Here is a 15128-nt window from a genome sequence, read left to right as displayed (position 1 = left end):
ACTATGACCAGCTTATTTTTTATTATTTTTTAATAGATACCAAGAATCCCCTGCTCATCTCATTTTGTTATTGTGGTAGAATTTCATTTTTTTTTATTTGATACTCTGGTTTGAAACTTGAAACTTCTCACTCACCTAGCATTGATATCAATGAGTTTTAAGGCAGTTTGACTGCCAGGCAAATGGCAGGTGTTAACTTTCATAGGTTTACTCCTTGTCTAGCTAGAATATCTTAATTTGATTATGGGGGAAGTTTGTATTAACTAGTTGAACTGTCAGGACAGTTCAAGTATCTGTTAGAACAGATACTTTTCAGAGAATAAGTACTGCTTGAAAGTAATATTTCTTTTGAATATTATGCTTCTATATATATGAATTTACCTGTCTTTTGCTGCTCTAAATATTGATTGGGTGTTAAATAATGAAGCTCACACAGTAGTGAGTGTTCATTCCTGTATCTGGGGGGTAGAAAGAAGGGCTACAAGAAACACTTCTGTCCAGAAGACTCCTGGCCTAGAGGACAAGGAGGCTAATGTGTCATGTAGGAATGTGCAGATCTGTCACCCAGACTGTAACCTGACAGAGGATATTGAAATGCACAGTTCAGAGCTTGGCAACACATGGCAGTGCTGATTTACCTGCTGTAGGAATTGCATCCTTTACTTCAGTTTTGCTCAGTGTGCATAGATTATACAAATGTTCAGACATCTAGGTGGTTAAGGTATTGTTGGGGGAATCAATCCTCCTTCAACTTCTTGCTGTTTGTAATTGCCTTTAGTAATTTGAATTACAATTTTACATTATTGTATTCAGAAGCCCACGGCACTTTGTACTCTTGTGTGGGTGCATGCTTGTGATGCTTTGCAAGTTGTGGAAAAAATATTTTTTTAGTAGGTTAGTATTAAGCTGTTGTAGAATTTGAACAGTCTCTAGTGTACTGTGTGACTGCAGCAGAAACTTAATAACCACAAAAAGTTTAATTCATAAAAATTGCTGTTACCTTGAATGCTTGAATAAGAACTTTGAAGATTTTTGAAAAGTAAGACTGACAGTTTTTGATGTTCATGAATGAGAAGACTGAATGTTGTGTTTTGGTTTTGTAGCTCATGAAGTTAAGCAGCTGAAGCTTGCTTTAGTGTCGGTCTCTAATTGGACACAGCTTGGTTTTGTGTATTAGTGAATAGATACTTCTAAAAACATACAAAGCCAAGAAATAAATACTTGCATTGTTATAAATCAGATATTGTTATTTTGTATTTGGAAGGTGACTTGACAGAGGCAAGTCACATGATCTTCAGAAATTACCAACGCATGTTACTGCTGATCCCAGGGTCCTTTGGTCTGTTTAGTAAACAGCCATTCCTGTCCTCTTCAGCAAAATGTATTTCTTGCCTTTTTGCCCTCTTCCAGACTGGGGCCTGTAGAGTATATGAAAGGATGATGTACAAGCCTCTTCCCCCACAGAACTTGTGCCAGATGTTATGTGCTTGGTAATGCAACTGGAGAAAATAGGAAGGGTGGAAATAATTGAAATTCTTACTGTTTCTCCAGTAGATGATTTGAAAATATGCCATTTAGCCCAGGTAAAAATGACAAGAGGGACTACTATTCACTGGGAGTGACTTCTGAGACATTAAATACCTCTGAGTTTAGAATACTTTAAAATGCTCTTGTTTGGCTTTGGGAACCTAAATACCTTCTGTCTGGAACAAGCATATATGGTTTTTTAAGCAGAGGGGACTGAAAAGAGTGTGGAGAATGGTACCATCCTTCTTTTCCTTCCTTCTAGGGCAGATGTTTTTTGAACGACAAGGGACTGAAACAAAAGTTGTAATTTAGTTGAGGTATATTGTGCAGAATAGAGAGAAGGAAACAGCTGCTAAGATCAGAAAACAAGTCTGTAATGGAGGATAGAAAACAGGTATTTCCAAGGTGTGTATATAAACTTGTTCTCACTTGTCCATCTTTTTTTGTGTAGGTTGTTGTCTAATAGTTCATTGGGACTCTGTCATAAATGTTTTCTTAAGTGTTGTCAGGGTTTCCACTGCAATGAACTGTTAAATCACTGTTTAAATTAATTTTTTTTTTTTTTAAGTTGCATATACTCTGGAAACTCTACTTTTGCCTAGACAAATCTTTGAATTGAGTTTGAATTGATTCTTTCCCTGGAAGAAACAAACTGGTGGTATTTTAGGTTTCCTGTTGATATGTTTTTGAGTGTAGAATTACATTTTTTAAAGAAAAAAATTGAGTCAATTTTTTGCCTCCAGTGTTCAGGTAAAGTTTGCATCTCTATACTTACCTTTAAGTCTTAATGATTTTTAAAGGAGTTTTTTTTGTGTGTATTTCTTTATTTAATGCAGTATTCTGATACATGTTTGACCTCCAGAAGGTTACTCCATTTTGCTTGGCTTGGGGAAGATGAATTTTGGGAATTCATCTCTACTTTAGTTGATACCACTGTGTTTCTCCAGTAGTTTCGTGTCAGTCCCATGAAGCTGTGTTGCATTGAGTAGTTCACCTGAGTGTCATCCAGGGTAAAGCTAGGAGAAAATATGGAGTTTATCTCACCATTATTCCATCTTGCCTGAATGAGAAAGCTCATGGCTTATAGAAACAAAATTCTTTGTCCTGAATGAGTGTTGCTGAGCTATGGGGTAGACTAGAAATCCTAAGAGCAGGAAAATGCTGCATTAAGTAAAGTAAATGGCTCAATGTAATTGTCAGAATGGGACTACCTTGGCAGAAGAATGAAATTCTCTATAAAAACTTCTGAGGTACTTGGGCCACAGCTTGGTTAGACCTTCATGTAATGATTCTGTATGAAAATAAACAGGGAAAGAAGGAATTGGTGTTGAAAGAGAGGAATGTGTAAATATTCAACAGTGTTGGACTTGTATATCTGTTGGGAGAAAGGAAAAATCCAAATATTCACAGTGCTCAGCAGGAAGCAGGGAAGAGGAGATTTTCTTCCTCTTAGAGGTGTGCTGTGAAAACAGAGATGCAGCCTGGGAGGCCAAGTCCTGTTGCATTCAAGGAACAGAAAACAACAGCTGACAATGGCTCAGAAACTACAGGGGAGCTGGTCTAGTTAAAAAGAAAAAAATTAGGGCCGAATCTTTCACAGTAAATTGTGATGCGGTCGTCTTTTTAAATACAGTCATTACAGCTGAAGGAAGCAGAGAGAAAAAGCTGATGCTGGAACAACGTGGTAGTTAAGTCTGAGGGAAATGGGGAGAAGGGGTGACTCCTGCTCATGTGCAGCAGCCGTGCACACAGAGCTACCTGACTGAGGCCCAGCCACAGCGCGTTGGAGGCCCTGGGAAGGCAGAGCGCTCGCAGCGTTCTGTCAGCGTGACGTGCTCGGGAGCGTGCACAGCCTGCGTGCTGCGCGCGGCGCTGCCTCTGACTGCGCTTCTCGCTGCTCCCAGAATGTAATGAAATCCCTTCTCACTCACGCTTTTATTTTGGGATGCAGGGGGAGAGAAATGAGCTTTTGATATTCTGGTGTATTCAGAGTTTGAAACAAGCACGTTTTACCTAATTCTGTTTACTGTCTTTTTATTTAGGCTATGTGTGAAACACATTGATACCTTTACATACTCTATCATAATTTATCAGTACACAAAACTAGAAACTCATAGAAAGCTTATTGATCTGTATCTAATTAATCTCCACACAGGGAATACAGTACTTATTGTTGGAGTGTCTCAAGCTGGATTTTTTTCCTTTTTTTTTTTTTTTTTTTCTTTCTTTGCTGATCTCTGTGCTCAGGAGATCAGGAATGCCAAAAGGAAAACATGGTTTAAAGAAATAATAGCTGGTGAAATTGAAATAAGTTTGGCTAAAAAGAAAATCAAATGCAAATGTTAAAACCACTCTCATTTTATTAAGTGCAATCAGGCTGTACTTAGATGTTGTAGTCAAAAAGAGAGGAAAATGTGATACCTGTCTGGTAGCAGCAGAGGGTCCCAGCCACCTTTTCAGAGTCCAGAGCACCCGACAGAATCAACAGAAGCCTGAGACTGTTTTACAAAGAACTTTGTCAAATTGAATTGTATTCATTCTAGGAAAAAACCCCAATTTTAGGAGGTGAGCATTACATTTTTCGTCTTGTTTGTAAAATCTGAAGACCGATTAAGAAACAAATTATTGTTCTTTTGATACTTTTTTCCTATGAACATCTGTTCACCAACAAATCATTTTCATATTGTCTTTTGGCAATAATTTAGAAGCCTAGCATATTAGAGCAAGTGATCTGTAGTGTTGTAAAGGCTGGAATTTATGTGAAGTTTCTCATTTTGAGCTATGTTGCTTCCTGTTAGAATGGAAGATCCACATCACATGAAATGAACTCCTATATTCTTACAAATATTCTTTCAAGTATTTTTCAGTATCATAAAGTACAGAATACAAGAATGTGTATTATCAGCTAATTTTCAAGTTTATCTACTGTACCTTATATACATTAAATGGTTTCTTTTTAATGCATGTGATGAAATAATTAAATTGAGGAGTCCAGTTTATTATATGAACTTTGACAGACTAAGTGGGGACCAGTACCTGTTGCAGTATACTGACATGAAAGTTGGCCATAGCAAAGTCAGCACAGGTTGGCTTAGTCTTAGTATTTAAAGAATGCCTGTGCCATAATGAGGTTACACAGAAAATAATAGTGATTTCTATTCTGCCTGAGTAACAAGCAGAACAGAAAGAATTCAGGACTGCCAAACTCAGATTCATTTTTACCCCTAGTTGTTCTGTGGGTCTTCCAGTTTCAAAATGAAAAGGATGTTCAAATGTGACTCTGTCACTGAAAATGTAGCTCACAAGCCAAATTTCTGACCATGTGGGGAAGGTGAAAGGTCACTTCTTGATGATCGTTTTATTTAAAAAGAGTCAGCAAAGTGCACAGTCCTGTACCCAGTATAGCCCAGTGGAACTTGATAACTGCTGAAAAAAGGGAGGAAAGCCTCCCTTGTGCTGCCAGCACAGTGCTTCTACTGCTGAAGCTTGTGCATGGTATGATGTTCTCCACATCAATCTGTGAATCACTTCAACTTTTTGTGGAGTGTGGCTCATCCCCTTGCCCACCACTCCCCCCAGAAAGTGAGGACTGCTGGAGGTAGGACCTCTCAGCTGGGAGAGGACATGAAGGAGGGTGCCTTGGCCAGCTAGATTAGCTGACTCTGGGAGTGTTATTTAGCCTGCAGGCTAAATAATAAGAAAGAAACTGAAGGTAGAACTATAAACTTTGAGCAGAACTAGGCTTCACTGAGGTCTCTTGATATACTAGTAATCTAAACTTTCCTTGTGCATGCTTGGCAAACTGCATTTAGCTTTCATGGACACATTGAGACAAGGGTTTTACTGACAATACAACATCTTATTTTGAAAGAACTTTTTAAATACAGAACTATAAAAGATTACCTGTTGTTTTAAGGTACCCTGCCATACAATCACTAATCACAATACACCTGCATTTTTAAATGTTTGTATGTTATTACATGTGTACTTGCTTCTGTCTGATATTTGTGGAGCAGTAACATCAGTAGAAGTTTTTGTAGCTAATCTCTCTAAATCTGTCACTGAAAATCTCACTGCTGCTCCTTGTGATTCTCAGCCAGTGATATTTTAAACAGAAAACCCTTGTGATTGCAGGGTATGTCTTTTTTCCTTCATTGCAAATGCCCATTAAATTTTTGTTTAACAAATTATAGCATTTTGCTTTTTATTTCTTAATTTTAAAACACATTTTGGAATTGTGTCTGTTTCCTGTCTTTTACATGCAAGTTGCCCTTTATCAAAGTGCATTTAACACAGATTTATTCACTTAACCAACACTCCCTTTGTGTAGTTTTCACTATACTTCGTAAGCATGGTAATGCTGCATAGGTAATATTTATAAGGTAGAAGGAAATTCAGGGTCTCTAATTGGAGCCCCGCTGTTCTGAAATTTCTTTGGGAAAAAAAAGTCCAGACTCTTGGAATTCTGTATAAATGTAATATCAAGTCTTCTGTAATGCAGAATGATCTTCTAGGATATATGTGCTCACTTTAAATAAATTAGTTTATGCATTCATGTTAAATAATCCTTTAAAAAGATATAATCTTTCAGCTTAGTCCTCTCACTTGTTTAGTCACAATATTTTGCTTTTCATCAAAACGCTAGATGTAAGAAGAATTTAATTGATTTGCAGTCACTCTGTGCTAACACGAAACTGAAAGCTTGCCTTTACTTGCTTGTGTTTTGGACTTGCACTTTCACTATTTCCTCTCTAAATTCTGAAAGAATGCTTCTTTTATCCTGCTTTCCTTCTCCGAGAGCAGAATCTTTTCCTTCCATCTCATTTGAGGAGATGTGTGTGGTTTGCCGAATTTTATTCCTCATGTTTAGTGTTTCCTCTTTTAACTTTTTTTTCCCTTCACTTATTTGGCGTTTCCCCCTGCTGGCCGGCTGCGCTAACGGCACCTCTTTCCCCGTGGAAATGGAGGGCCAGGGCTGTCCTTGAGTGTCGCGCCTGTGTCGTTGAGGCGTTGGGCTGCTCTTCTGACATTTTTTTGGTGTCCTCTGAATGTTTCTGGCAGACACATAAAATTCAAAGCATAGTCTGTGCAAGCAGGACGTGCACATACCTGAGGTTCTCTCCATCACAAGTGCGGTTGCGCTTCCAGTGATAGTCCGAGGTACCAAAATTCTTAAGGCATTTCTGCCTCACTAATGTATCATTCCCACAGGCCAGTTCTTTCCAAGATAAAGTGGCTTGCTAGGAGGGGGAAAAAGGGTTTGGCACTCAATAAGGAATTTCTCCTTATGTTTAAAAGGTTAAAACTAGAAATCAGAGATCCCTCCCTTCTTAATGAAATTTCAGGGGGAAGAATAGTTTAATAGGTACTGAGGTAGAGTTTTCTTAATTTTTTCTAGTTCCTTGCATCTGTGGTTGTTAAACCTCTTATTAGGATTTATCATGTGTATTCTTTCTAGACGGAGTCTTCTCCTCTCAACTGCCTCTCCTCCCCTTTTTCCCAAGTAGTCCCCTGTCTCTGAAGTATGGAAGGAGGGCAGGAACTTCTCAGGAACTGGAATAAGAAATTTGCAACGCAGGTTAAGAACAATATAGGTTAATAAACTGATTTTACTAGACATACTATTAAAAAACAAAACTGTAAATCACAGACATTCAAATAACTTCCCTTTGCATTTCTTATAAGTTTTGAGACCCAAACATTGGACTATTACAGCTAGGAGGGAGCAGCTCCTTCCATTTTCTGTTGACCTTCCATCTTATTTTCCTTCCCAGTGGTATATATACTTTGTAAATACTAGAAAATAATTATAAAAGAAAAATTACAGTTTTAAGACTTTACAGATTAACTGACATATTTTTGAAGTTAAATTGTTAAACAATGTTTTAAAAAAATCTCAAATTACCCATGTTTCCAGCAACTTTTTGGAATATCAAATAATGCAGCAAAACATTTTTAGAAACAAATGCCAAACTCTGCCTTCTGCTAATTTATACCTTTACATCATATAAATATTTTAATTTTGTGGAAGATTCCTCAGCTCCCCACTTCAAATATGAAACTTTGCTGTTGCAGTGCTAGGAAAAGATAAACTTACAGACCTTATTAGTACTCTTGGTGTATGTTTAGCTAAACAGTCCTTCTAAAAAATAATTCACTGAAATAAAAATCCAGGTCATACAACTTTTTTGTACACGAGCAAGAATTTAGCCACACTGCACATAGGATTATTTTGTGTGTACCTAGAACCTGGTGAAAAGTAACTCACTGAGCAAAGTGAGGCATAGTGATTCTGCAATACGAAACTTCTGAATGCTAAAACGTCCTTGTACACTGGTGTCTGGGTAAAAAAAAGGAGAATTTTACTGATGGTAATTTTATGAATGTTAGGTTAAATGGGGAGTCCTTGATACCAAGTCAGAAAGAACATCTGCCAGGCTCACTCATGGTCATAGGTTAGAGAGTCTTCTCTGATTCAAGAGATAGGCTCAGACTGTGCAAAGATGACAGGTTTGTTTATGCACAGGTAAAAAGTGTGTAGAGCAATATCTCTTGAATCTGCTCAAGTGACAGAGATGATTCTGAGATTTTAAAGCATGTTTGTGCTAATTTTCTACTAGGCCAAATGTAGTTTATAATTTTGCCAGAGAGTGTGATTTCATACTCCATCCCACCCCCAAGATGCCAGGAAAGTCTGTGTTCAGGAAGAATTACTAATGCCCAATGGAGCTGTAGTCACAGGACAAGAGCTAAGAGGGTAATTGTCAACTGTTTACATGTGTTTGGTGCCACGGCAAGTTTTGGTGAATATTTTAAGAATCAGCTTGTGAAGTGGTTTTATCTTTGCACTAGAGATGGCCTTTTAAACTGTATTGAGTCTTCTAGCTAATTTTCTATGTGTTAAATATAGTACTGCTTCTGCAAAGACAAATGATGGTGTCGCACACTTCTATTTAAACTTAGCTTGATGGTTTTATAAAGTGTTTCAGGGACGGTGAAGCAATCTATCCCCAAGTGAAGTTGGCTTCAGGTATCTTAAACTCCAAACTGCATTTGCTTCATGGCAAATCATAGCAGCTGAAGAACTTTTAGGTAGAACTGAAGTTTGTAGTTTGAATCCTTTAAGTTGTCTACATGCATAAGCAGAAAATCCAGGCTCCTTGACCAGTTCAGGTGGAGTTATCTACCAATATTGTGTGGGGATAAGGAAGGAGGAGAAGAGAGCAGTTGTACAGATGGACAAACTGGAAGGCATGACTTGTACACTTCAGTGCAGTCTCAGTTATCTTGAGCAATCCTGTTGGTCCCTTTACACCTGCCTGGCATGTGTTACTGGGGCTGACTGGGAATTCTCCCAGCTGCAGCACAACAGGAAGATCAGATTCTGTGCACTGGCACAAAGGAGGCTTCTTTTTGTCATGGAAGCAACAGCTCCAGCACTGCTAATGATGGTCATTGAAACATGAGCCTTATAATAATGTAATATGAAGTTGATTATATACCCTGTCTGGCCTGGGTTTGGTGTTCTTAAGACTGCAGAAATCCTGTCCTGTGAAGGAATATGAGTTGCCAACTTGAAAATCACAGTAAAATATCTGCCATGACTTGTTTTCTTAGAAGATAGTGATAGAGTGCTCTCTAGATACAGGCTGTCTTTCAAATATGGGAGGGAGAGCTAGTGCTTTGAGGAGTTCACATCTAAAAACAAAAGTCCAGAGAAAAAACCCTGAATCCCTCCTGTGTGGTGTGTGTTTTGTGCACACACACACAAAATTAATAGTGCCTTACCCTCATATTGTAGAGCAATTCTCTGAAATGTGAAAAAATATCAGGTTCACAATTGCCTGTGCACAGCATTTAGTCCTTTTTTTTTTTCTGTGTACTGAACAAGACCAAGATCCTTTTGGCAAAAAGTAAAAGATACATAATTAAATATTGTAACATGATATGTATGGATAGAGTTCCATGGTCTGACAGTAAACATTTGCTACTTTCTAGAGTTAGAAAAAATATAAAGAAAAAATTGCTGAACATGACATGTAATTTTTTCCAGTTTTTCAAAGTGAGTCTCTGGTTACAGTAGCATAAACTTGATTGTATATCTTGAAGGTAGTAATAAGTATATAATTGTTATAATCAGACATCTTAATATACAGATAATTAGCGTTTAAACAGTCTTAAGCTTCAGGTGCAGCATGCTTAAATGTTTTCACCACCATTTGTTTTTCTGATGTCCTCAGGTGCTACCAAGCCTTAAACATAGGAGTTTTGAGACCTTAGTTTTCATAACTAAGAATAACTAAGAACCCATGAAATGAGTAACTTTTCTAATCATAGATCATAGATATATTTTGGGAAGAAGGTAGTGCTCTTAATTTGACTCCCAGACCTGGAGTTTAAAATCCCCCAAAATATTACAGAATATACTGTAATAATTTGAGAGTTAACCTTGCAGGCTCCTACCTTGGACAATTTACAGCATGTTTCTAGAGCCTTCAAAAGGCTACCTCAGTAAATTAGGCTGCTGAGATTTTGTGAAAAGTTTCTGCTGAAGTTTTTGTTACAAATACCTGTATAATGCTAAACTCTTCAGACTTCTCTATTGATAGGAGTGATTGTCAGCTGTCTAATCTTAACTTTCTAATGTGTTTTGTAGTGAGCATGAGAGAGGCAGTGTAACTTTCTAGATGTACTTTTGCTGTGAAGAAGAAATAATCTCATTTCATCTACAGAGCAGATTTTATCCCTTTTTCATTAATACTGTTCTGTGTTGGTTCCCAGTATCCACAAGTACAGGGAGTTGTCAAGAACCAAATTTATAGATATTGTTGGTCGTATGCTGTTCTCTACTATAAAAACGCTAAGAACAGTTGAAAACTTAGATCTGTTTAAGATGCTTGGGATTACCAATCTTGGATATTTGTTCTTAATTTCTCTTTCTCAATTTTCTATTTAAGAAAACTTGCCTGTATCAGGCACAAGTTTTTCTGTGGCTCTTATTAGTGCGCTACTTATGAAGAAACCAATTTTTTATTTGTCTTAGGGCTTCGATGTTGAGTTTAAAAAGCCATGCAAATCAAAATATCAGAATCACAAGAAATTCAATTGATACTTCATTCTTTGTGCTTGTCCTCTCTACTAAATGAGGCAGGGATGTTAGTAAAAATAGTATACCTGCATGAGGGCAGAATTTTGTGTTGCCAGAGGTTTGACATTCAAAGGTTAACTTGTTCTAAACACTAAAGAAAAAGCCTGCAGTGAATTATCTACAGAAGAGGATGCAAATGTATTTCCATTCCCTATATAGGTCCTCTCTAAGTGACTTCTCCAAGGCAACACAGTGGTTCACTTGGGTAGTCACGATTAAACTCCTTGTGTTCTAAACTTTGTCCTTGGGAGCTTCTGGCTTCTGAGTCTGGGGTTGTAGCAAGATTAAATGCAATCTGAAGGTTTGTAACTGTGCAGTTTTTTTCTGCACAGTTCCATCTTGATGGAGCTAGGGTCCTGCTATGGAGGTGAGTCTCTACGTAGGGGGAAAATAGGAAGGAAGGAACAGTTGCTGTTATTTTTAAGTGACAGCTTTCTTGTCAGGTTGTGTGTACTTGTGTTACAAGTAAATTGATAGTTTTCTTTTTTAAAGTAAAAATCCTGCTTATTTTTTGTAAGACTGCGTTTGCAGATGTGTAATACTGACTGTTTGTTTAGCTTTCCAAAAGCAGTAATCTACAGCAGTGAGATTTTTTTAATTATTATTTTTTATTAATAAGCATGGACAGATAGTTGTAGTTGCTTGTTGAAGAGGGCACTTAGTACTTGCATGATGAAAGGGCTTCCTCTGTAGGCCTCTGGACCAATTAAGTGACTGATTGATAGTGGGAGGTGGTGACAAGTAGGATTTTCATACTGAAAAGAAACTACAGTTTGAGAATAATACCTGTCTCTTCAGCACCCTCAAAAATGACAGTGTTTAAAACTCTGTAACATCCAGAGCAAATGTACTTTGAATACAACCTCAAAACTGTCCATACTTCCCAGCTCATAGCCTGTCATGGTAGCAGCTGGATGTTACGGAAACTTACCTGAAATTGCTCTAAAATTAAACATCACCTGTAATACTCTGTGGTTCAAAATGCACGATGGAATTTGAGACTAGGAGACTGACAATACTGCCAGCAGTGGGCTTTCTGTTTTCTGTTCTCAGTGGTCATCAGCACCCAGTTCTGCTGGGCAGTAAATGGAAACCCTCCTCTTGTGCTGCTCTTCAATGAGAGAGAGATGATCGTGACTTTCTACTGCTGTATCTTTTTATAAGGCTGGGGCTTAAACTTCAGCTCTGTGATGACTTATGTGTGGATACAAACATCTGCAAAGATCTTGTTAGCTGTGAAGTTAAAGCTTCAAATATGCTAATATTATAGTATTTTACTAGAAAATTGGGAGTATTTTGGAGTCTTTTTTTAGCATCAGGCAAAGTTTTTTGCTCAAACTCATTGAGCAAATGAGTTATCATTTATATTGTAACTATCTTTTTAGAGCTCTGACTCATGAGTTTTTTGTGATTCATGTGGTGATTTCAGAGGTATTACCTTGCTGTGCTACAGAATGTTCTACCCATGACCCAGGCAGTGTAACAGGCAGTGCATCTTCTTGGCCTCCCCCTTTTGTGCCCACCACATTGGCTTACTCTGCTGTTTGGTTCAGTCCCTAGCACTACTCTGGGATTTGAGCTCTGGTGGCTGAGCTGACCTACCACCTGCTCTACCATCTTTGGGGTTGGTGTTACCCCCAGCAGAGATGGTGGGCAAATGTCATGGGTGGGTAACCTCGTTGTATTTAGCTGTGGCAACTGAGAAGGCTTATGATATAGGTCTTAATAAATGTAATGGAGAGCAGGTCTCTCCACCATGGGAGGGGGACAGTGACCTTGCACAGAACTAGAAAAATTTGTACCTCTAGTTGCTTCTCCACCTAGTAATAGTAATAATTTGTATTTTAATCCAGATTGAAATTGTAGGTCTTCTTAGTTTTCCCTGCCACTTAGAACAGATTTTCTTTCAAAGTGGTGTTTTATAGTTAGCTTCAGCATTAAAAAAAAAACTCCCCTGAAGAAAAAACAACCAAAATCCCCTTTCTTAAGTCCCAACCCTTCCCTCTCCAACTTTTCAAATATTTGAATTTTTTTGTTTGTTTGTTTCAAACTGTAGTTAAAAATATTTGTAATTATCTTTTTTTGTGTTGTTGTTTTTCTCTTGCAGGAGGGGGTAGAGAGCTGAAAGGGATAACTTACTCAAAACTGGTGAGTGCTTCTTCCCAAGGCTAAAATGGCTTACCTAAGAATAGATGACATGAAGAGCTGGCATCCATTCCTCTAAAAGTTTGATGGTTACTGAAACCGAAATTCTATCTATTCTTATATTCAGGAATTAAGTCTTAGAAAGTAAATGTTGCTGATGGAAGCCCCAGTCTTATAAATAAAATCTCTGTAAGGCTGAGATTTGGGCCTAAGGGTCTGTAAGTATAATGGACATTTAAATTCATCTACTCAAAAATAATTTTTTTTTCTGTGTAATGTGAAAACCAAATTTATTTGAAGGGATTTTTGGCCCAGAAAGACTTCTCTCTAAAATTCTGAGTCAGAGTCCCTCCATACACACAGAAGGCATTCATGGCTTTGTGTGTCCTACCTTTGTTTATATAAATATATATGCCTTGTCAGCTGTGTTTCTAGTGTAGCTTTCAAAATAGTCATGGTTGAAATAGTATTGTGGTATTTTAAAGGTTCCCATGTAGATTGTATTTTATTGAGATAACAGAACTGTGAATCACTTATGTGATTATTGTAGAGTTTAAGGTTTCATTCAGTATTTGAATATTTAAATAGTCTATATGCAGTGCATTGGGGCCCTTACCTGAGTATGAAATTATAAGTCTTGAAGCAACCACTTGAGAAATAAGCGATTATTGGTAATAAATGAATGCAAGCAAGAAATTGAATGGAGGATTTCTGCCTCTAATAGTTGAAATCCTTCCAAAAATGCCTTATTTACCTCTTGCTCAGTGTTCTTTCTGGTTGAGACTTGGAAAAGTATGTCTGGATGTACAGGAGATGCATGAACTCCTGAATCCTGTGCCTTCCTTTTGGAAATCACCAGTTCTGTTATTGAGCAAGGCATTTGCTTGTTTTCCTTTAAAAATAATGAGATTAAGAATTTTTTCAGGCCAAGACATTAATGCAATTTCAGTCATCTACAAGCTTTTTATTTGAAATAATTCCACTACCCTAAGAGTAAATTGGAAAATGCATCATGTTCTGTAATTATTTCAGAGATGGTTTTACACCTCTTTGAATGTGGTATTATAGATAGTTTATACTGCTACTGAACCTAAATTTTTCAATCTTCCCTTTAAGTTCAGTCTAAAAGAAGAAAAGTACAAAAATACTGAAAGTTTTTGCACTACAAAATGTATAGCCACTGAAGTAGTTTTTTGCCTCCTCTCAAAGGAAGTATAGGCAATGTTTAACCAGATGCCCTGATAGATATTTTTAGACATTATTCCATGTAAACTGGAAAAAAGCAGTTTAGGTTTTGTTGGATGTAAGGAATGTTTGGGGTTTTATTTTTATTTTTGGTTCTTTTTTTGTTTTTTTAGCTGTATTGGTTGTGTAAAAGGTACTTTGGGGGAATTCTAGACAGGGATGTCAGAATGCTTATTCCTGCTTGGAAAGGGAAGCTACAAGTGTGTGTTCTAGAAAGGAACAATTGTATATATTTTATATTCAGAATTTGGCAACTTGACCAAACTTTTAAATGAAATATATTTTTTCATGTTTATACCCCTATAAACATAGTTAGGCTGAGCAGCTACTTCTTTTTCTGCAAGGCAGTGTCACTTTTTCCTTGAATCTCTTAAAAATAAATTTTGAAAAGTCTTGCTAACTGTTCAAGCATAGATGCAATTAGCTTGGATTAATTTTTATGAACCATCAATACTGCAATTTCTATCTGTCAAATTAAGTTGCGCATTAATAGAAGTTGCTCAATCTTTATATGCTCTTTTACAGAAATACTGTGTCATGTTTGCCATGAATGTATTTTGGACCTTACAGTTACATATATTTAAGTGATGGATATTTTTTACATTTTTTTGGATCTCTTTTACATTCAGTTGAGATAACTGTTTTGCTGTTGTGCACTCAAGTTTGAAGTTGGCATGTAGCTACCGAGCAATGCAAACTATTCATCATGTGTGCCTTCTGATTTTTTGAAGAGACACCGAGAAAGAAACTGGCCATATCTGCCTGTTTTTACCCTGAAACTGAATTTCCAAGGGTCAAAAAGACTTTTACCCTCTGCAGTGGGTTCCAGTTTTCATTAACCAGTCTCCCACGTGGTTTTCTGAAGCATGGATTCTTTTGAAACTGCTGTGGTGGGGACTGAAAGCATGCTATAATTGTTCTTGTCAGTGAGTGGAAGTAATAATCCATGATTCTGTTTTCTCATTACTGTTTGTGGTAATAGGACAGGGAACTATATGTAATTTCCATGTATCCCTTGATACAGATTACAATTTTATAGAGACTAGTGCTGCAAAGGCAGCTG

At 37.3% G+C, this 15128-nt stretch overlaps 1 protein-coding gene across 9 annotated transcripts in view; it reads left to right on the top strand.

The window, feature by feature from the left end:
- The window catches only part of PHF21A (PHD finger protein 21A), a 124985-nt gene that overhangs the window by 18054 nt on the left and 91803 nt on the right, over window positions 1–15128 (top strand). For all 9 annotated transcript variants that reach the window (XM_064714107.1, XM_064714105.1, XM_064714110.1 and 6 more), the window contains one exon: window positions 12783–12823. The gene's annotated coding sequence lies outside the window, so the exon portion shown is untranslated. The remainder of the gene's footprint in view (window positions 1–12782; window positions 12824–15128) is intronic.

Source organism: Zonotrichia leucophrys, chromosome 5, assembly GCF_028769735.1.
Source record: "Zonotrichia leucophrys gambelii isolate GWCS_2022_RI chromosome 5, RI_Zleu_2.0, whole genome shotgun sequence".
Taxonomy (NCBI): domain Eukaryota; kingdom Metazoa; phylum Chordata; class Aves; order Passeriformes; family Passerellidae; genus Zonotrichia; species Zonotrichia leucophrys.
This window is presented reverse-complemented; position numbering and strand designations above follow the sequence as displayed.